Consider the following 21979-nt stretch of genomic DNA (forward strand, 5'->3'; position numbering starts at 1 on the left):
TAAGAAAAGTTGTCATTCCCAACTAAGCTTTGGTTTTGTAGCACATGTCAGCTGTCACCCCAAAGCATCAGTTTCTGATGAGTTGCGAGGGAGTCTGTTCTTAGGTGCTTTAAATCAGAGTAAATTCTGTTGTATCAGACGGACCTCTCTTGTAGAGCAGTTTAAAGCATTAAAATCACCATTCAAGTTTCACCTTTGTATCAACGAGCTAAAAAGCAAGGGGAGATTTGCCAGTATTTCACATCCTGCGATGTGACTACTGCACATGCACGCATTGCAGTCAAATATATATCATGCAGCCCTAGTCAGGACTGTAAAACAGTGACCATGTTACATGGTTGTTTTTTCTCTCTGCTCTGCTCTCTGTGTGAGCTGCAGGTTGGGGCTAAATAATGTTTTATTTGACTGATTCACTGCTTTGTTCTCACTTATACCGCTCCCTCTCTTCATTCACTCTCAAGCTTGCTTAACCACTGCTGCTCTCCGTCTCCTTGAGCTCGGGGGAGGGGCCAACTTTCAATGGTTTGTAAGTACAGCAACAAACTAATCCTGCATAGTGTACCTTTAAAGGTCTAAACTTCATGATGATTCAGCACCTGCACTGTATTGTTCTCACCTCAACTTTACGTTGAAACCAACTGGTTAAATTTGACACATCAGCAACACATACATTTTTCCAATCAAATCCTGAAGCGATAAAACTAGCAAAGCATAGTTGCTATGAGGTTTATCCTTCTGTTTTAAAGTTAGGAGAGCACCTGTCAATTATCTCTTGGCTGGTTAAAGATCACAGATAGAATTTTAACACATATTTCTGCATGAGCTGCCTTAACACTGCGATCCAGAGCCTCATCAGGTCCCAGGCTGCTCTATATGAATGGTTTGATTAAGTGCAGGGGGCCATTGGTAGGTGTTCAAGCTGTGAAGTTCTCTGCATTCAGTGATTGGCCTCCATTCCCCAAGCTGCAGCAGCTGCTGTTGCTGCTGCTGACATCGTCAGAAGTCGTGATAATCTCCCGGTTATTGAGTCGGCTGTTTTTAGGTGTGTGGTAATTCACTGAACCTCAGAGATCAAGGATTACAAGCCACTTTGGGCCACTGGCCAAACTAAAGAGGCAGGCAGGGGGGAAGACAAAATGAGGCTAGGTAAAGGACATGGCACACAATATCCTACAAGACAGAGGGGGAAATATGAAGACATTTGTCACTGATACTTTGATTAGTCCAGGTTCAGTGGCAGTGCTCATATAGAACATTACACTCAGGAAATAAGTATGAAATCAGTGATTTTATTATTGTTACATAACTTTCCTATAAAATGAAATAAATGATTGCTCTGAAACTAGAAATGCATCTTTTTGAATTATATGTACAGTCACTAAAAGGTTATTGGAATAGTTGGAGATTTGGGGAAATACTTGGTTTCTCTCCAGGATTTAGATGAGACTCTCCTGTCTGAACAATAATAATGAATCTACAGCCAGCAGCCAGTTAGCTAAGTTTTCAGACTGATGAGGAAAGAGGAAGGAAACTCTGTTCATAAGTTAAAAAAATCCACATTCCAGCACCCCAAAGTCTCACTGATGAACATGTTATATCATCTCCTGTTTTATTTTTTTATTTTGTTTTTTTCCCTCTGTGCAAAAATTGAAGTGTAAAAACCAAACATTGTAGTTTTACCTGAGGCAAGGTAGCAGTTTCTCCGGTTCTGGTCTTAATGTTAAGCTAACTGCCTGCTGGCTGTAGCTTGATGCCCTACAGACATACGAGTGGTATGAATTTTCTCACTGAACTTTAGCCAAGTATAAAGAAATAATGTTACCCACCATACTTCTGTCCAAAGCTGAAATAGTTACATATGTTGATGGTTCATTAATATAGGGATGAGCAGGTGCACCATTCAGTGTATCTATATGTATCTGTTTTTTTGAGATCACACCATTTCAAATTGAATACTTCATTGTATAGCAGAAAACAAATAAAAAGGCAGATATGCTTCATGTTAAGTGATGTTAAACGAATAACATTACTTGGGATAATCATAACTCAGTGTCTGATATCTTCAGTCGCCCATTTATTTTACAACACCTGCTTTCAGCAATTAATATCTACATTTTGCCAATTTTGTGAGCTGTAGTTAATCCTTGTGGACACCTGACAGATTGGCTGTCTAAAACGGTGGCCGGATTATGTCTGGTTTTGTCTGCGTAGGGAGGAGGCGTAGCTCTGTGTGTAACTAACATGGAACAGTGATACTCGTACAATAAAAAAAGGACATTATCCGTACCAGATACTGGTTTCAGCCAAGAATCCGCTCAACCCTAGAATTATTGTTTGAGTCAATTTTTTTATCAAATAGTTCAAATCCTCTCCTCCTCTAAAACATAAGGATGTGATGCTTTGGTGTGTTATATTGATGTAAATTAATTATCTTTGGACTGTTACAGAACAAAATATATTTACAGATATCACATTGGGCTCTGAGAAACTGTGAGGGCCATTTTCTTCATTATTTCAAACATTTTGTTGACAAAATGGTCAATTAATTAATCAAGAACATAAACTGCAGATTAATTAATAACGAAGATAACAGTTGTTACAGGTTGTCTCAAGATTTAGCAAAAACTATAATACATTTAATACATTTTTTGTCTAGACCTCTATCTTCTATCTATTTCACACTCACATCGCCCGAAGAACTCCTTAACAGTTAACCAATAGCAGCATATATTCTGATTATACTGTAAGACCTTTTCAACAGCAACCTACAAAGAAAGAATGAATTTTCTTTCTTTTGATGATTTTCCTGTTGAAGTATCATTTCAGACTTTTGGAATAATACTCAGTTTACCTGTGGTAAATAAGCTCTCAGGGGAGCAGGGAAAGCTGGAGGTTGACAGCTGACAAAGTCACATCTGGTAAACATATAGAAACATAAAAAATCACCAAAGTACCTGACACTGGAGAAATGACTGGGTTTTAATCTATGGTGTCCACTTGCAGGCACTTCACCACCAACTTCACTGTGTTTCATGAATTTTTCAAACCCACCCACACCCCTTTGTGTCCCATTTATAAGTGTCCAGGTTAATTTGCCCTCTCTCCTTTACACATTGGTCCTGAGCAGATCATTTTTTGTGGCACAAGATGCAGTGAACCTTTGACTTCAATTTCCTGGTGCTGGCAGACGTAAATTAGAAGAATGTTTCAACGGACAGTACAGCTCCCTGGCCTCCACTGTGAAGGCTGGGATAGAAGCTGAGGCAGGCTGGTGTAGTTACTGAGGGATGACTCTGATCCCTTACCATTTAGTGTGGTCTGATTTAGTGCTTGGGGTTTGGGACCTTATCATTTGAAAAGCCTACGTGTTTCACTAGAAAACAAAATGCGTAGCAACAGAAAACTTAAACAAGCAGAGGTCGTTGTTTGATTTTTATTTGTTGATGAAAGAACTTTGATTGTCTGACAATCGGGTATAAATACAATAAAGAAGAAATTTTTTCGGTTTATTATTATGTGCGGTCAATAAATAAAAAATGCATGTTGTAAGAGTGCAAAAAAGAAATAATATTTATGATGAATATATAAATGACAATGGTAATATCTGGTGAATATCTGGTTCACTGTTAACAAGCACTGTTAATAAACCAAACACATTTTTATTGTCAAGTTACAAATGATGTTTACAATACTTTGTAGGTAATTAATAAATGTGTAGTTCATTTATTAACATTATTTGGATGGCCATTTTAAAGTTGCAGCTGATCTTCATATTTGTAAATAATAAATGGGTTATAAAGCAAGTCATTGTTTACTGTGAAAATACTACTTACTAATTTAATAATTGTTTAACTAGACATTTACCATTTATAAATTATGGTTATTATAAAGTGTCACAAACTATGACTGAAAATATATATTATTTTATAGACTTTACAACATTGGTAAAAAGTGGGAAAACATGAAAAAGCGTTTGTTGGTGTGTTTGCAGTTAGCGCCTATCATGTAATTAGCATTTATGACATGTTTCCACTAGTGATTACATATGAGTCACAACATTGCAGAGGTGTATGCACTGCACTGCAATGCTCTTTTCTAACCTTATGAATTTATAACGTATAACCTTTTATGTGTTCCTGGATAAGCAGGATGTTGACTGTCCTACAACAACAAATGATTAGCGGGAAGGTGTTTCTTTGCTGCCTGCCGCCTGTGTGTGTGTGTGTGTGTGTGTGTGTGTGTGTGTGTGTGTGTGTGTGTGTGTGTGTGTGTGTGTGTGTGTGTCTGCTCATCTCTGAGGAGTAAATACGTAAAATCACAGTCGCAGTAGTGACGGAATTATGTAATAGTTTATCAGTGTGTTCTCTTGCCATATTTGCTTGTAGCACGCAGAAAAAAATAATACAGATGCCGAAACAATCACCACAGAATGCGAGCTGACTGCAGCACCCCTTGTCCTGGTGCAGCATGCTATCTGAACAACACACCTGGTTAACATGAGCGCTGAAAGGAAGCGGGCAGTGCTTCAGAGTGTACCCTTTAAAAATAGTTTTAACTGCAACAATGATTTTAAACATTCTGACACATTGACAGCATTTTCAATGTCAGTGCCATCAGATGGCTAGAAAATATGCAAATCAACTGACCATATCCTTCCCCTGGGCAGGAATTGCCCAATCTTATAGCCAGTGTAATATATTGGCACAGCCAGTCTGTCGAGCTTGTGTTGTTCATAGTGCACTAGTAAGAGTGATATCTGGCACTTAAATGGTTAGGAGGGCTCAGTCATTAACTGCTGAGGATGCTGACTTTTTACCAAGGACATGCTTTAGCCTCATTAGCATGGTGTCATGTACAGAATGTGGCCTTTAATTGCAGGCCCATTTATACCAATTTATATATTATTAAACCATCAGCTAAACATCCAAAAAAAAGCTTGGGATAACCATTTGATCTAGCTCCCGGGGCTGACAATAGCTAGATAAGCTAGAGATGGACATTTCCAACAAGCTGACCTTTTACTTTTAAATAATTTGGTTTTGCCAATGAGATTAAACTGGATTTGTTTACAACCTGTCTGAATGTGTTGTTGGTTGTTGTTGCCCTTTGGGACATGCTTCTCCTCCTGTAGGACTCTTCCTGGAGGACTCATCCTGGAGGACTCATCCTGCGTCTCAGCTTGTACTGTAGGTGTGACAGGAGGTTGCTTTACCTCCCCCGGTGGAGCGGTCATAGCTTCATTATCCATCATGTTATTGTTCACAGCCCCCCCCCCCTTCTGTTTGTGGTATTAAACGATTAGCAATCAATGAGGCCCTGCTGTTAGTAGAAAGCTGATCGGGCGTCCTCTACCCAGGGCATCTGGGGGATTGTCTTAAGCAAGGATGTGGTGTCTCGTCATCCAGTTTATGCCTACAAGTCTTATTTAAAAGCCTTTTTTATTGTATTCTCATTTATTTATTTGGCTCTATGATGGCTACCAAAAGTTAATTCAACTGGTTGGACTAAAACAGATTCCTCCTGTTCCTTCCAAAAGTCCAATAAAGCCTATTCCTAATGGCAATATGGGACACACACATTTTTACAATGTAGAAATGCAAAATAGCTTTTTTTTTTTCTTTAAATGCCCAGATACAAAAGCAAGGATGCCTGTCAGTGACATTGACACATACACAACAAAAAGCAATAGCATATTTATTAAGGTGTTGTTGTGGGAACAGATATGTTGAGAAATTAAATGATGTGAAAAATGCAGAACATTGTATTTCAGTTTCATATAAGGATTAAGTCTCACATGATGCTGCCTGCTCCATGCAAGTGAATCACTCTGATATTGAACAGGTCTCTCTCCTAACCAGGAGAAGGGACCTTATACACTTATTGTGACACTTTCAATTCACACCCAATTTAAAGAGGGGAGTACATGGTCCTCATCAGAAACAACCTTAAAGGTCATCTGTGAAAGTAGCTTATTACAACCATTATTTCCATTTCTTGTTTGGCAGCAACCTCTAGTGGCCATAGTAATTATTATGGCAGCAAAAGAGGAAGTCTGTTAAAACAATATAAAAAGCGACAACCCAGCCTACGGAGGAGGTCGGCAATGGATGGTTGGGTCAAACAAGCACAGGACTTTCAGCCAGAAGAGTGCCGTTTGTGTCCAGTGAGAAAGCGAAAGTCAATGGTGAGTTATTTTTACTTGCTAAAGTAGTTAAGTAACGTCACATAGTTAAGTTACGTAACAAAATAAAAAAATAATTATGCAGTTAATACAATTCCATAGCATTGTGCCAAAAGATAAAGCAAAACCCTCTGTCTGTCTATATGTGCCTCAGACACCGTAGTGGTTCATGCAACATTTTTTGTTTGGGGTTATGGTTTAATTTGGCTATCATAATAATTAATGATTATCAGAGATAATTATTAATTATCAGCAATAATAAGATCCAGTTGACATTAGATCACCTCAGGGCACCACCCTTGAGGAAGGGAAAAGATAACCAATTCACCCCAAGTGTGTGAAGGAGAGGTATCGCAGGTCCTTCCTTCCTGCTGCTGTCAGAGTCTACAACCAGCACTGCTCCCAGTAGACCTCACTGTGCACTGTGCAATAAAAAAACTCTGCACATATCCACACACTTTCTGGTTTGCACAAATTGGACAATTTTTAATATCCATATTTATTGTTTGTAAATAAAAATACCAACTGTTTAAACTTACACTGTCCATATTATAAATAATAAATACTATGTCATATTGTAAATACCAATTTCATATTGTAGATATTATGTATATACCAGTTAAATTCTATTTCTTATGTCTTATTATATTGTTTATTTTTTACTTTTATTACTGTTTAAGTGTGATACTGTCCTTTGGCTGTTGTGACAAAGAAATTTCCCCATTTGCGGGACAAATAAAGGAATTCTGATTCTGAATTCACCAAATCAGTCTCATAAAAAGGTCACTGTCAGTTTGTAACTGATTAATAATTAACTTAATAACTACAACCACAATTACCATAACAGCTAATGGTCGAAGGATTTTGGAGTCCTTGACAGAGTAGAGGTTGGCAGTCAGAGTCCATTTTGAAATCCATAATGAACGGCCTCATCTGTGGGTCCCAACAACACCAATTGTCAAATCAGAATGTTACACAAACGCAATAAAAACACACTTAACTTTGTACTTCACTCCCTCAGGGGTGGTCAGCATAACAGAATGCAGAACAATCTGTGTGCACTGAGGCTGCACTAATGTATCAAACACAGGGGTAATTCAATGCAATTAGCGACAACTCATTTAGGTAAGTAATGTCACCACAAGCCTTGATGAATGGCAATCTAGTCAAAGACTTGAGTCAGGTTTTCTTTGTCTAGTGGGAGGAGGCAATTGATTTTCAGAGAGAAAAGAACTACAAAGCGATATGACATTTTAGGCACAGGGGATATTTAGACTCACCTTATTATTTGAAAACTTTTGTCCGGTGTGTTTGTGTGTCTGAGTGAGTGTGTGCAAATGTAGTTTGGACTGTCAAGGGTAGCTCAGACATCTGCTACAGCCCGCTCTTTGAAAGCGTTGATGTCTCCGTTTGGGAATAACAGTGTTCTGATGGTTCCTTTTTAGTAGTAATGAAACAAAAACAAGTTTAATTTATTAAATACTTAAAAAGAAAAAGAAAACAGTGCAAAAATACAAAGTACACGTACGAGGAATCAAATTCATAAACTGGTGGGAAGTGTGTCTGAGTAACCAACACTAGTCATACTTTTTTTGTCTCCGTTTTTTCCAATATTTGTCAGCACTTTTGAAAAACGTGCGTCATCATTGACCTCAAGTTGTCTGCCAAATGTCATTCCTGGTTACAAGCTTCATAATTTGTTAGACTATATTGTACTTTATCCATAACCTATATAAAGAAAAAGGATGTCCATTTTTCTTCAGGAACTGCATTATGGGTAATGTAAGCAACAGACTTTGAAAAGCAGATCACTGCTAGAGCTTTGAACTCCTGTAACACTGTTGGACTCATTATGGACAGTTTAGAAACAAATTATCAATCTTGATAAAGCAGAACCAGAGATATCACTTTCCTTATCCCATGCATTCTTCTCCCTTTTCAAAACCTGGCTGAGTTTCACCATTACTAGGGCTGCCCCCAAATAGTCGACCAAGCACTGGTCGACCAAAAAATCATTAGCCGACCAAAATTTCATTGGTCGATTGGTCGCAGAAAAAAAAAAAAACAGAAATTGGAGCCATGTCTTGTCAAAATTAAGTCAAAATCTATGTGACTGGCGGCTGGCCTGTGTATAAAAGGCTGGAGGGCTTTTAATGTGGAGGGCCAAATACAGGAAGTCGTTACACTCACTCACTGTCAGTGTTTTGGTTTTTTTTAACACGGCAGGTCCCTTCGACATCGCCGTTAGTTAACAACCATGTCAGGGAAGACCTCTAAAATTTGGGATCATTTTGACAAAAAGAAGGATGACCCCAAGAAGGTGACATGCAAACTCTGCAAAAAAAACTTTGCCTATCACTCGTCCACAACGAACATGATGTATCAACTTAAACATGTAAGTAGCCTAGCTACCTGCCCATGGCGGCCCGAACATTTGAAAGCAGAGATAAATACATATTATTATTGTTATATGCGCTAGTATTAGACTATTCGTGTGTACTGGGGAAGCTCAATTATCCAGCTCACTGTGTTTTACTTATTGTGTAAAACTCTCTACAGGCGCATCCACTTTACTGCGGAGATGACACAGCGCCCTCCACCTCCACGGCATCCTCCACTTCATCAATGACGCAGCAAAAGCTCGTTATGAAACCCCCTCTTTCCGATAAAAGGAAAAGAGATCACGGACAAAATAGCGGTTTTCATTGCTCTCGACATGAGACCAGTAAACATTGTCAGCGGTGAAGGTTTTAAACTGGTTGAATTCCTCGAGCCAGGATACAGTCTCCCTAAACGTGATACTGTGATGCACGCGATTACAAGCAAATTCAACACTACAAAAGAAACACTTCTGGACAAGATTGAAAGCTGTACAGCACTCAGCTTCACAACGGATATATGGACATCTAACCAGATGCTGTGTCATCTCCGCAGTAAAGTGGATACTACAAAGCATGGGAATGTCAACAATTTTGTAGGTATTTTGTCATAAGCCATTTGAATTCGTTTTATTTTGACAGGAGGATGGCATTAGAGGAAAAGTCATTGTTATTCATGAAGCAACAGGAGTCTGTGAAAAACTGCTACAATCCATCTTGCAAATCATGACATATGCTGCGGATGTAATGCATGCATACTAGCTTGCAGCATGCTAGTTGGCATAGCCTGGTGAGTTGAAGCAACATTACGTAAATTTTCACCTTAAAACAACTGCTTCAAAAATAATTTTAATTTTGTCTTGTAATAGGACGAATGGTGTCTCTGTCTCAGCCACTCTGCCCCCTATCGCTTGTTTATGACTATGTAACTTCAGTGAGAGGACAGGATCACAGCGTAACATACATGTTTACTTCAAGATACAAGTTTTCGACACATAACATTGTTGAGTTTTGTTTGTAGTTAGCACCTACATTACATCTGACAAACTGTAACAGACCTCGGATTTGTATTTACGACAGTGGTGGTGCAACTGCGGGCTGGCGCTGAGTCGTACAAAATGCCAATTTCTACATAATGTTGCTTTAAGCTCATTTCTATTCACCATCTGAATGGCAAACGGAAATAAGAGACTAGAGCTGGAGGATCTTCCCATGACATTTAGACCTGCTGTATGGGAACATCACAATTTCCCAGTAAGTTCCAGCAATAAATGGACGATTTGTGTCTAACTGTGTGCCTACACTGTTCGAGTGAATTTGGATCAAAACAGGCAACTCACAGCACAAGCACAAGTACTGCTATTGAAAGTCTTGTGAAAATCAAGATGATTGCCACGCAAGGACACACGATAATAGGCTACAGGCAGTACTGAAATTAATAACTATGTTTTTCAAATGGATGATATGACATGAAAATGGCAAAAGCTTAACAGCTTATTCTTACAAGTTTTCTTTGGAGGATGGAGGTCATGGTCTTGGAGCCGGTCCAAGTTGTTGATGATGATACAATAATAATATCATGCTGTTTAGATGAACAGGAAAAGCTTGAATATGCATGAATTGATCCAGCACACATTACATTACTCTGTGGGAGGAATAAATCCACAGCAATATTGTCAATACAGCGTTGAAAGTTTCACATTCTTGGATCAGTGAGTATCCGTCCACAACTTCCCTTTTCTTTACACTGCACTGTGGTGTCTGCTTCGTAAACATGACATCCGGTTTACTGCATCTGTTGACCAACACAAGCTGTTTGGAAAAAGCCTGAAGAAATCTGACTAAGGTGTTTACATGCCCCATTAACTGGAAAGATTTGACTGAAAAATGGGCTCTGCTTACTCCAATTATGACCTTAGCCTGATTAAGATCTTCTCTGAAGCATATAGAGAAATGTGCTGACTGTTGTGTGTCCATGTTTTCCCTGTGTCACTGTGCACTTCACCAGAAAAGACATGCATGCATATTTACAGACGACCAGGAAAGGAGTCCTACTGATTTCATCAAACCCTGAAATTCCTCTCTGTCACAACAAAGGAGCCTCTCTCCTGAAATGGAGGGGTGGAGCGCGCTTCCCTCAGGTAGCCACCATGAAGAGCTGGCAGATGGAGGCTGCAGCTGTTCCCAGGTAGGAAAGCAAGTTGGAGATTGGCTCACATTCCCTCTGGACCAAGCCAATCTCATTGGGGAATTCACAGCCGGGCCTTTTCACATTGGCAGCCTCTCAGACTGGGCTGCAACCGGAGCTAAAGGTTCACACTTCTCCCCCTGTGCCGTTCCTCCCTGTGCCTTTTTTCCCCCTCATTTGAACCCGAGCTGTGCTCCAGGACACGTCTCTGCTATAAAAGCACAAGAGAAAGTAAACGGAATGTGATCTGTATTTAACTAGAGTCTTACAGGAATATTTAGTCTGCGTTCAAAAATTACTTATTAATTTGACTACATTTTTCAGTTTCACTGCTGTATCATGAATGATAGCTGCAATGTCAACCTGCAATATTTAGTTTCAATAATAGAACAAATGGAATAAGAGCTCTTCATGCTAAAACAAGTGTGTCTGAATGAGATGAGATGAACAGAAAGGAAGGTAATAAATAATGTGGCACCACATTGACTCAGTGAAGGTTTCTCATATAATAGAGATCAGGAAAAAGACTGCAGCACACTGTCCACTTCACTTGCAATTGAGTTTAATGACAACAATGTTTCAGTACTCAGACCTTCGTCAGGTTATCTTGGATAAAATAATAGAGACAAACCAGCTAGGCTAAAATATAATGCAAAAGATAATCAATAAAGAAGTGATTATATAGCTGTGACCCACAACTGAACTGTGGTAAGGTAAGGTTAAGGTAGGCAATAGTTAGAATTGTATATGTATTAATCACTTTTTTGGCCATATGTAGGCGGATTGTAACATGAACCCTGTCTCTCTTGGTTAGTTATACAAGCCTGTGGACGATTTTGTTTAAGTTGTTTGATGCCGCTGGACTATCAATTTTTTTGAGAAGGACTTGGGTCGAATTTTCTGTGACAGTCCAAAGGATAAGAATTTTTGCAGGTTTGAGTGTCTAGTATCAGTGCCTCTCTCCACTCCACTAACAGAGAGCAACAGAAGCTATCGTTAGCTTCTGAGATTAGAAATCGATTCTGCTGACATAAACGAAAAGTTTCCAACACACCACAGTCCCTTTAACGTTAGGCCACTTAAATGCTTGGTTAGCCTAAAATAACTGCTTTTTAAACAAACATAACAGTGGCATATTATCATTTTGAATCCCTCGCAATGGATTCGCAAAACATGCATCATACAACATTAATCGCACATCACAAGCAGTTCTGAAAAGGTATGTATTGAGTAATGATTTCCACTTGGGCAGATCAGTGCATTCTCAGTTGGGTTTAAGGAACATCTTTAGAGGGTGGGGGCAGCTGTGGCGAAGGCTCTATCACCCCAAGTCTGGTGCTTGGTCCTGGATGGTGGGGACAGGAGGCTGGCATTAGAGGAGCGGAGGCTGCAGGAGGGCGTGTGGTGGTGGAGCAGGTCGGTGAGGTCGGAGGGGGCCTGGTTATGGAGGGCTATGTGAGTGAGGAGAAGGATTTTGAAGTTGATCCATCATTGGACAGGGAGCCAGAGGAGGTTCTGGAGGACAGGGGTGATGTGGTCACAGGAGCGGGAGTGGGTGAGCAGGCAAGCGGCAGAGTTCTAGATGTACTGGAGTTTATTTAGGACTTTGGATGATGTGCCACAGAGAATGCTGTTACTGTGGTCCATTCTAGATGTGATGAAGGCATGGATCAAAGTTTTGGCAGCAGAGAAGGAGAGGGATGGGCGCATACGAGCTATGTTTTCTTAGGTGGATAAAGGCAGTTCCAGTGATTTGCTTGATATGGTGTTCAAATGAGTGGTTACTGTCAAAAATTACTCAGAGGTTGCGGATGTGTGCAGAGGGAGACAAAATAGAGTTGTTGATGGTGAGGCAGAAGTTGTGAGTGGTTTTGGTGAAGGCTTTGGGTCCGATGATGATCATGTCTGATTTATCACAGTTGAGTTTGAGGAATTTGGCTTGCATCCATGATTTCATTTCAGTGAGGCAGTTGGTCAGAGTGGAGTGAGTTTCAGTTGTGATGGATTTGATGGTGATATAGAGCTGGACCTCATCAGCATAGCAGTGGAAGTGGAGACGGTGATGGCATATGATGTTACTGAGGGGGAGCATGTAGAGGATGAAAAGGAGAGGACCAAGCACCGAACCCTGGTGGAGGCCTTGGGACAGAGGAGTGGTGGAGGAGGTGCAGTTTTTGATGCTGATGAACTGTTGCCCTCGCCTGACCTGAGCCAGGCGAGGGCAGAACCAGTGTGGTTGAGGGAGGATTCAAGGTCGGAGAGATGAATGGTGTGGTTGATGGAAGCGAAAGCTGCAGTGAGGTGACCAGAGTCTGAAGAGAGGAGTAGGTTGTTTGTGACTTTGAGGAGGTATGTTTTTGTGCTGTGCTGCGAGCGGAAGTCGGGTTGAAATGGTTCATACAGGTCATTTGAGGTGAGGTGGGCGGCGATTACACGTTCCAGTATTTTTGACAGCTATGGGAGAGTGGGATGGGTCTGAAATTGCTCATGATGTCCAGGTTGAGTCCAGGTTTTTTTAGGGTTGACAGCAGCCAGTTTGAGTGTTTGGGGGACTGAGCCTGAGTTTTGCGATGAATGAGAAAATGGCTGGGAGTCAGTTCTTGACAAGGGTGGATGGGATGGACTCCAGAGCACAGGAGGAGCTTCTCATTCCCACCATGATGTCAGACAGTTCTATTGAACACACAGGGGACAACTGAGACAGAGGCTGAGTGGAGAAGGGGGGAGTTTAGATGGCTGGTGAGGTGGTCAGCTTGCTGTAGATGCTGTCAATTTTTGTTTGAAAAAAATGAAAGGAAAGAATTGCACTTGTTGACTGTGAAGGATTTGGGAGGTTTTGTCACTGGGTTTAAGGAGCTTGTTTACTGTGGAAAAGAGAGACTTGGGGTTGGTGGAGCCAGAGTGGATTAGATGTGAGTAGTAGGTGGATCGGGCTGTGTCGAGAGCATCTTTGTATTGGTGAAGGTAGTCTGTGTAGACCTGGAGATGTACTTCCTTCTGGAGACTGCTGTGATACATTTGGCTAACATAGGTGAGGAGCCAAATGCAGTCACATTTAATGATAGCTGTTACTAGGGCTGCCACAAACGATTATTTTGATAGTCGACTAATCACCGACTATTTTTTTCGATTAGTCGACTAATCGGATCATACGTAAATTGAATGTATAACATACAGTTTATCGCACCAGCATGCAGCTGCTCTTATATAACAATCATTAGCTTTCAGCTTGAAGTGTTTAAGGTATATGCTAACTACTAGTGACATAGGCCTTAATACACTCTCCCATGACATTCTCATGCACCTGTACATCAGAAACAATAGGAGTGATAGGTACAGTAGGATATGCAATAATTAACTACATCTGCATGCATCTTGACAGCTCTACTTTACACTGTTGATTTGTATAATCCCAACAGACATGTCCAGTGATTTTCAGCTTTCTGTGTTTACATGTGTCTGTTTTGATGATACAAGTCAGCTCCTGAAATGTGTGTTTCTCTTCTATAAAACACATTCTACATCGCGGAGGCAACGTCTTTCCACTTAGGGCTTCCTTCACCTTTGAAACTGGGCAGAGCTCCGTGGGAAACACCTGCCTGACACAGCAACGTAGGGAACCGTGCACGTCCGCGGCGCACAGCTCCACGGACATGCACGGGGGGAAAAACGGCGTCGCCGTCGCACCGAATGCACGCGGCTACGAGCCGCTTTGGGTTGTGAGCGCGCATGTTGCGCGTCTACATTGGAAGCTAATAGGTAGGCTATTATCAGTATAATCAGAGGCAACCATGAATGAGTTCGCCTCAGTTTCACGTGATTGTCACTGTCAGCCTGTTAATTTTACTGACCCGAGCTGAGACGCGCCCCCCCTCCCCAAAAACAAAAACTCTTCGGATCTGAACGATTCACACAAGTCACCTAATTGGCCACGAAAAAAGCGAGTTGCGCTTTTCGGCGCGCTGTTTGCATCCCTGAATATAACAAAAGTGCATTTTGTGCTCAGTGCTCACAACTGTATTCAACTTTACTACACTCTGACTCTATATAATCCCAAACTGCACAAGGCTCTTGTTCCTAAGGCTAATGAATCAAATCGTCATCGCTAATGTTAACGTTTACAGCTATCAATATGAGTAAGTAGTAAGTTAGCTCTCTGTTTACGCTAATGTTAGCAGCTAACTAGCCAGTTAGCTTAACGAGACAACGGTCCCTCTTCATCGTCGTTGTCAGCAACAACGTGCTTCCTTTTCAGGAGCTCGTGCATCGCACTTGTGCTGCCGTGAAAGGCAAGTTCTGTCTTGCAGATATTGCATCGCACACTTTTCTCTTTTGTTTTCTTAAAATGCTCCCACACTTTTGAGCTCCGTTGCCGCCGGGTTGCCATGATACCAGAGAGCCCGTCTGGTATAACTTCAGGTGACACCACGGCTGACCCAGATTACCACTACTGCGCATGTGTGTCAAGGACAGAAAGGCAGACGCGGCAGTGGAAGGTGCCGCAGCAGAGAGAGAAAACAAAGTTTAAAAAAAAAAACATGACGCGTCGACTATTAAATTAGTTGTCGACGTAATCGTGACTAGTCGACTAATCGTGGCAGCCCTATACCCAAGTCCAAAATCTAAAAATCCAAAATGCAACTAACTAACTGGCATATAGGGATGTGAATTTTTGGGTGTCTCACAATTCGATTCAATTCCAATTCTTAGGGTCACAATTTGATTCAAAATCGATTCTCGATTCAAATGATTATCGATTCAAAAACTGATACAGTGCATAGTGTGTTAAGGCAAATTATGGCATCAAAACAATACAGTTTAGATAAGATAATGTGATTTTTAAATAAACTGATTCCAATTATGTAATCACACAAAGGCAAACTTAAGACAAAAGGTAACATTTATTCATGCTAAACACTTACTTACCGTACAAGAAATAACTTGCATAAATAAAATTGCCTAAATAAAAGCTTAGGCCAGCTGCCTTTTTCTCCCAGAAATAAGTCTCAACTCTCAGTGACTACAAGAATAAGTTCAAGGTACACAAAAAAAAATAAAACTTCTGTTTATAAATAAAATTGCCTAAATAAAAGCTTAGGCTAGCTGCCATTTTCTCCCAGAAGTTACAAAAATAAACTGTACACCAAAAACACAAACTGGTGTTTTGCGTGATTTTTCAAAATAGAAACTTTTTTTAGTAAGTCTCAATTCTCAGTGACTACAAGAATAAGTTAAGGCATACAAAAAATAAAGCTTCTGTTAACAAATAAAATTGTCTAAATAAAAGCTTAGGCTGGCTGCCTTTTTCTCCCTCATAAAAAAGATGCCCATTTCAAAATACACAACAACGAAACTGGTGTTTTCTTTGATATTTCAAAAAATAACATTGTACAAAAAACACTGCAAACTTTAACTGCTATTTTGTGTGATTTCTCAACAAATCACATAACAAGGGTGGACACATCTTGGGCTTGGTGTGTAGGATTATACAGTCCATAATTGTCCATGTGGGATTACTGTCCATCGGGAACATTTAGGTTCTTTTGAAGAAAAAGAAGCTGATCTACGTGTTCTGGAGTGAGATTGCTTCGCTGTGCTGTCACAATATCTCCAGCAGTGGAGAATACTCTTTCCGGTGCAACACTAGTACCAGGGATGCATAGGTAGTGTTTAGCTAATTTGGCTAGTAGAGGGAAAGCTGTCTCATGGTTTCTCCACCAATGAAGGGGGTTTTGCTCATGCATCACCCTCGTCTGTAAAACACGAGACTCAAGCTGCCAAGCATCCGTGATGTAATGAGCGGTGAATGTAACGAAAGCCTGGGTCGCTCTGGACGTCCAGGCACCACAGGTCGGAGCTACTCCGGTTGCTTTGGCCAGGGCTTCCGCGACTTTTGCCTTTGGTTTATTGTAAAGCTCAGGTACTGCTTTCTCTGTAAAAAGCTGACGTGATGGTATGACATACTCAATGGTCTTGATCATGAATCTAAAGCCTGCGTTCTCAACTACGCTGTATAGACGCAGGTCCTTCGAGATAAAACAGGTGATGGATTTAGTTTTTTTTTTTGGCCCGTTCAGAGTTGGCTGAGAGCTTGATGATAAATCGGTGTATAGTACGTTGGGTGACTGCTGGAGGTGGCTGTTGTTCCGCTGTCGCTCCTTTTAACTCTGGGTGGTGACGTGCGATGTGTGCCAGGGCATTTGTAGTGTTTCCAAAGTACTTCACTTTTGTTTTGCAAATCTTGCATTCTGAATGACTTATGTCGAGCTGCTGTGTCCCAGGGAGATTGTGGTGACTATTGCTACTCAAAGCCACCGTGATTGCTGGACTGGGTAAAAACTAGTTAGGGCGCGTGTACTCCATCTTCTGCTTACACGACTGTTTATTGGTAAAACAACGAGAACAACAACATCAGCGTGTGCATGGCTACACGGTCAAAAACTGTGAGCTCAACCCCGGTCCCAATCATCTTCACCTGCCCTGGTGAGCTCACCTATGTGTCTTCCGGCGCACATACACCACCCAGTGTTCAAAACAAAAACAACAAACAAACAAATACTCCATACATACGTAATGGCTGCAACAGAGATAATAAAACCTAAAATGAGCCCAAACTCCTGCCTTCATTGAAGATGGGACTGGCTGAATTTGTTGCTCCTCCATAGCTCCTGCCCCTCTTCACAGCAGAGTTGTGCCGCATCCTTTTTTTTTTTTTTTCCAAGCTTGCTGCAACACTGTGTACGGAAGCCCGTGGGGGCGCAGAGAGACGGGGGAACGTTAAAGGATAACTACCGTTTTTTACAACCCGTCACTCGCATTATATGGATATATCGGCGCTACACTGGATCTAATTTCGTCCGAACAACTCAAATGACGCCAAAGTTATCTGGGTGAGTAAATGATCATATATTTTGCTAGAAATAAGGTCCAGGTTGTAAAAAACGGTAGTTATCCTTTCATAAAAAATAACGATTTTTGAAGTTTATGAATTGATTCAGAATTGTGGATGATTAGAATCGCGATTCTTATGTGAATCAATATTTGCTCTTTTTCTCACTCACCTCCATGCCAGCTACTCTCCCTGCCCTGTTGGCCTCTGCATGCTCTGTCTTTACTCTGAATATATCAGTGATGTCATTAATTAGTCTTCTGTCATTATTCAGGCAACCCCTCTTCTCTGCCGAATTATTTTTGCAATTTAAAAAACTGTTTCCTGCAATTTTAAATATTGTTCATAATTAGTAGAAATGTAAATAATTGTAAAATCTGATAGAGATCAATGAAATATTGAGGATACCTTTTTTCTTAAGAACCATTTCTAATAATACCACTTAATATATTCCATATTCCTTTAACATTATTCTTAGCATCATCTAATATTTTACTGTAGTAGTCCTTCCTACATCTCCTTATAATATTAGTTAACTTATTCTTATATTTTTTGTATTTATTTTCTGCCCCTTTAGTTCTCTGTCTCATGAAATCTTTGTATAGTGTATTTTTCTTCTTTCAGGCGTTTTCTAATCCCCTGGTGATCCATGGATGATCTATATATTTATGCTTTCTGCAAAATTGTTTTATGGGACAATTTTTATCATATAATGATCTGAATATTCTTAAGAATGTTTCAGATTCAATCAATATCCTTTTCCTTATATAATGTTTCCCAATTCTGTGCCAGTAAATCGTGTTTTAGTGCGTTCATTCTTCATTCCTGTCTTCAGTCGTCTTTTTTGTATTTAATGTCATAGACTGTAAAAACTGGTAGATGGTCACGGATATCATTGATTAATAAGCCGCTCATTGAATATGCTATCTATTCAAGTGGCACAGTGGGGTGTTACTCTATAGGGTCTGGTCATTTTTGGGAATAGGCTCATACTATACATTGTGTTCATGAATTCTTCAGTCATTTTTTGGTTTTCGGACCACAGTTATTTCAAAATCCAGACCAATTTTGAAATTGAAAACCACACAGGTGGCCTCTCTAATTTTAAACATGCCTACACTGAAAAGATTTTTAGCTAATGTTTGCCTCAAGGTCAAAATAGTTTACCACTGCTTGGCAACACCGTTAGCAACTCCAGAACTAACGATTAATGTTCTCTGATTGGCAAGGTTAGTCAAGGGGTTGCTTAACATCTCGGTGGTGTCTGGCTGAGCTCAGTGAAAACAAGTGACACAAAGAGGAACAGAAGAACAGGAAAGCAAACTCAGGCACTCTAAGCAAATTTAACACCACAGGTGTCCAATCAAATAGAAAAGAAACCCTTTGTGGATTTAGATGTAATAAAGAACACTCTGAAGAGTTTTGTGACCAGAATGACTTCAATAACTTTATTAGGACCCACTAAGAGAGAAGTTTTACCTTTGATAGACAAAACTATAAAGCAGTGTTTTAAAGGAATAATCCAGTTGAAGTGCAGCTCTAGATAACATCATAGTCAAATAACTGAGGCCTTGCGCAGGGCAGCTGTCTGGGTATTTTCTCTTCTCTATTTGAACTGTCATTACAACTGCAAAATCTCCCAAAGCTAAATAGAAACCACTCAAACCGTGTCTCCTCTTTCTTTTAATGCAATCATGGTGCATTATGTGTTCCACTAACTGTCTATCATTGTAAATATACGTTTCTGACATCATAATTACGCTGTCATCAAGCAACATGCTTCAAATGATTCTGTTTGGATATAATGTAATTACTCCTGTTATTTTTCTATCACAGTGATTTAACTGTCCACTTAAAACAATATCATAATCATATAGAGAGTATTATAAGTTCTCTTTTTTATTTGTTGCTGTCTTTCAGGGTACTGGAGCATAAAATTGGAAGAACAGTCCATGATGGCACTGGCAGAGAAATCGTTTGATGGCTGCAACTCAATTGTATATTTTGTAATTACTATAAAAGGTACTGGGAAAGAACCAAAGAGTTTTTAGATGGATGGCTTTTTCATTTTCTAATTTGATGGCTTTTTTTGCTATCAGTCCTTGTCTGTCAAGGCAGGAAGTCTGGAGTCATTTACTAGCCACACTGATACTCAAACACACGGCTTATTTTATAGGAAATTATTTGTGCTCAAGGTGCCAATTAACAACATTCAAACCGAACACTGACAAGTCAGGGAGGGCATGTTCATCCGTTTCTCTTCTCAAGGATGACTTTATACCAAAGAAGAGTTTGAAAAGATACACTACAAAAGCCACAAGACTGAAGACTTTTACTTTCCTTTGTGACTTGCCTCTGCATACTCTACCTTACATAACTACTCTTCATTCAAGTGTACTATAAGATTTTAAGAGTCTACAGTAGGCATGGAACAATATGAAACATTCCATGTCATGATTATCCTGGCCAAAATAATTTCATGTGTGATATTATCCCAATAATCATCAAAATATGCTTAAATTAATTAAAATGGTACTAAAACACACTGCAATTACTTTAAGTTACATTCTGATAAAAACAAACCTCTTATTGCATCACAAATCGGATACATCTTTCACACAACATCCACCTCAAAATACATCTGGAGATTGATATGAGACTTTTTTATCCACAATTCAATCTTAAATTGACCCACCCCCGGTCTACAGTGAGTCAAGAATACTCAGCGAATTTCAAAAGGTCTTTTGAACTAATGTCTAAATTTAGAATAGGCCTGCATGTAGAGGTGGTCTTAAAGGCTCCGAAAACATGTTTTGTCAGTCAGTGAAATACTACAGTATAAATAATTGAGTCCTACATGAACACAATCATTTTCTGACAAATTTAGAACAGCTCTGGTGGAGAGATCACTATCTTTGCTGTTCTCTCTGTGCTTTCCTCACTGGTTTGAAGTGGGCGAGGCTCACATGCGCCTGTCTGCTACAGAAGCCCAGAACGGCCATGCATGCAATTAGTTATTCTTTTTTATTTTTTTTATTTTGTTATCTCAAGGTAACCAGGTGGGTATCTAACTATTTTGAGAAAACAAGCTTTGTTATCTCAAGACAGAGAGATCAACCTGTTATCATTAGAAAATAAAAGGCCATCATGTTTAATCATCAGAGATCAGGGTTGCCATGCCAGCATGCACAGATGGCATCTTGACAACTGTAGCAACTAAGTTGAGCAGAAATGTCTGATCAACACATCAGAGTGTACTTCAATCTTATTTATATACTTTCAGTGATGGAAGGAATGTAGTATTTCCATTTTCTGCTGCTTTATACTTTCACTCCACTACATTTTGGAGGCAAAGATTGTACTTTTTACATTGTATTTGATAACTGTATTTACTAGTTACTTTGCAGATTGCATGATGCATCAGAGCCAATGCAGCACATTTTTAAACTAATTTATTTTATAAGCAATCAAATAATACTAAAAAATAATAACAATATGATTCTAATAATCAGAAACTGCTGAACATCTTATCCAATAATCGGCCAAATGTATACAGTATATAAATATGTGTAAATATATGCATAATTGACTTTGTACTTTTGGTACTTTATTAGCAGAAAATAGATTACTGTTTATATCAGGGACATTTCTTTTACTTTTAGTTTAGGAAAAATATCCAAAATATCTGGTAGCTCTGAGTGTGATACTGAGTGTGATATACAGGTCTTTATTTCCCACGTTATTTGTATGCACATGCTTCTTCTGCTTTGCACAACATGATAAAGTTTATGACACAGAATTAACTAAAGAAAGGTAGTCCTGATACAACGTGCCGAAGGCGGCCCTCCTATGTCTCTTCTTTTTAAAACACCAATCATGTCCCCTGCTCGTGAAGATATCTGTAATTTTACAGCATTCAGCAGCACTTTCCTACAGGGCTTTCCTCCTTTAGATGTGCTCCTTCTCGGCTCTGCTTTTTCTCTTTCTCTCGTTCTCTTTCTCCTGTCACATGTGATGACAGACAGATCATATGATCAGGTAAAAACAGGCAGGGGAAGGCTGCTGGTTTCTCTCTGATTAACCCATCTTGAATTTTGAATTTTTAACACTGACCAATCAGTGTGCCAGGCCAGCAGGACATTTTCTAGTGTGCCCAACAGCCAATCCCCGCCTTTAGTCAAGTCAAGCGCCTACCAGTGTCTGTACCTCATTTCGGCGTCAGAGCACATCTAACCAGGGGGCATTCAGTGACTGCGGGGGTCACTTTCTGCCACTCAACAACTCAATATACGATGCAAATACGTTATAATATCAGTTTTCTGTCAACAATCAACACGCTAATA

At 39.9% G+C, this 21979-nt stretch overlaps 1 long non-coding RNA gene across 1 annotated transcript in view; it reads right to left on the minus strand.

Annotated features, from left to right (window-relative positions):
- LOC311272844 overlaps positions 1-21979 on the minus strand; it is a 141810-nt gene that overhangs the window by 118937 nt on the left and 894 nt on the right. The window lies entirely within an intron of this gene.

The sequence above is a fragment of the Pagrus pagrus genome, assembly GCF_965226575.1.
Source record: "Pagrus pagrus genome assembly, chromosome: 1".
In the NCBI taxonomy this organism is placed as follows: domain Eukaryota; kingdom Metazoa; phylum Chordata; class Actinopteri; order Spariformes; family Sparidae; genus Pagrus; species Pagrus pagrus.